This window comes from Penaeus monodon, chromosome 24, assembly GCF_015228065.2.
Source record: "Penaeus monodon isolate SGIC_2016 chromosome 24, NSTDA_Pmon_1, whole genome shotgun sequence".
In the NCBI taxonomy this organism is placed as follows: domain Eukaryota; kingdom Metazoa; phylum Arthropoda; class Malacostraca; order Decapoda; family Penaeidae; genus Penaeus; species Penaeus monodon.
Window position 1 is genome coordinate 38,527,797 of NC_051409.1, and position 1,800 is coordinate 38,529,596.

The 1,800-nt window shown below is 61.9% G+C and overlaps 2 protein-coding genes across 2 annotated transcripts in view; both read left to right on the forward strand.

Moving 5' to 3' along the window:
* Window positions 1-1,800, forward strand: part of LOC119588787 — a gene marked incomplete in the record, with an annotated part of 27,513 nt that overhangs the window by 6,754 nt on the left and 18,959 nt on the right.
* Window positions 1-1,800, forward strand: part of LOC119588786 (cGMP-inhibited 3',5'-cyclic phosphodiesterase B-like) — a 13,138-nt gene that overhangs the window by 189 nt on the left and 11,149 nt on the right.

Sequence of the window (1,800 nt, forward strand, 5' to 3'; positions counted from 1 at the left end):
CTTATTGTGGGATTACTGTCGGTCTCAGCTGCTGGTGGTGGTCGTCGTGGGGGGAGGGGGGAGGCTGTGAGTTCGTGACCATCTCATGCTTATTTCCCTTCTTGCTCCGTCTTGCTCCACCCTTTGCTCCTTCCCTTGCCCCTCCTCCTCCCTCTTGCTCCTCCAATTGTTCTACCCTTTGCTCCTCCTCCTCCTCCCTCTTGATCCTCCCCTTGCCCCTCCTCTCTCTTGCTCCTCCCCTTGCCCCTCCTCCTCTCTCTTGCTCCTCCCTTTGCTCCTCCCCTTGCCCCTCCTCCTCCCTCTTGCTCCTCCCCTTGCCCCTCCTCCTCCCTCTTGCTCCTCCCTTTGCTCCTCCTCCTCTCTCTTGCTCCTCCCCTTGCCCCTCCTCCTCCCTCTTGCTCCTCCCCTTGCCCCTCCTCCTCCCCCTTGCTCCTCCCTTACCCCCTCCTCCTCCACTTGCTCCTCCCCTTGCCCCCTCCTCCCCTTGCTCCCCCTTGCCCCCCGCTCCCTCTTGCTCCTCCCTTTGCTCCTCCCTTGCCCCCTCCTCCTCTTGCTCCTCCCCTTGCCCTCCTCCTCCCTCTTGCCCTCCCCTTGCCCCTCCTCCCTCTCTTTCTCCTCCCTTTGCTCCTCCCTTGCCCTCCTCCTCTCTCTTGCTCCCCCTGCCCTCCCCTCCCTCGCCCCCCGCCCCTCCTCCCCCTTGCTCCCCCGTGCCCTCCCTCCTCTTGCTCCTCCCTTGCCCTCCCCTCCTGGCCTCCTCTTGCCCCCTTGCCCCCCCCCCTCTCTCTTGTTACTCCCCTTGCCCTCCTCCTCCCTCTTGCTCCTCCCCTTTCCCCTCTCCTCCCTCTTTCTCCTCCCCTTACCCTCTCCTCCCACTTGCTCCTCCTTTGCTCCCCCCTTGCCCCTCCTCCCCCTCTAGCTCCTTCCCCTTACCCCTCCTCCTCCCTCTTGCTCCTACCCTTGCCCCTCCTCCTCCCTCTAAACTCCTCCCTTTGCTCCTCCCCTCCTCCCCCTCTCGCTCCTCCCTTGCCCCTCCCTCCTTTGCCCCCCCTTTCCCCTCCTCCTCCCTCTTGCTCCCCTTGCCCCCTCCCTCCCTCTTGCTCCTCCCCTTGCCCCCCTTCCCCCCTCCCTCTTGCCTCCTTTTTCCTCCCTTGCCCTCCTCCTCCTCCCTCTTGCTCCTCCCTTGCCCTCTCTCCTCCCCCCTTTGCTCCTCCCTTGCCCCTCATCCTCCCTCTTACTCCTCCCTTTACCCCTCCTCCTCCCCTTGCTCCTCCCCTTGCCCCTCCTCCTCCCACTTGCTCCTCCCCTTGCCCCTCCTCCTCCTCCCTCTTGCTCCTCCCCTTGCCCCTCCTCCTCCCCTCTTGCTCCTCCCTCTTGCTCCTCCCTTGCCCTCCTCCTCCCTTGCTCCTCCCCTTGCCCTCCCTCCTCTCTCTTGCTCCTCCCCTTGCCCCTCCTCCTCCCCACTTGCTCCTCCCTTTGCTCCTCCCCTTGCCCCTCCTCCTCTCTCTTGCTCCTCCCATTTGCTCCTCCCCTTGCCCCTCCTCCTCCCTCTTGCTCCTCCCCTTGTTCTACCCTTTGCTCCTCCCCTCGCCCCTCCCCTCGGCCCTACCTTTGCCCCTCTGCTTGCCCCATCTCCCCTTGATCTTTTAATTTAAAGACAGAAATATATGTACCAATTTTGAAACTACAGAGCATATATTAACACGACATTATCTCTTCATTTATTTCACTTGAAGAAATTTTATTTAATCGGATTTTTCCCAGAGTGCCGATTGATTTCCATTTTCCATTCCTGGACCCCGA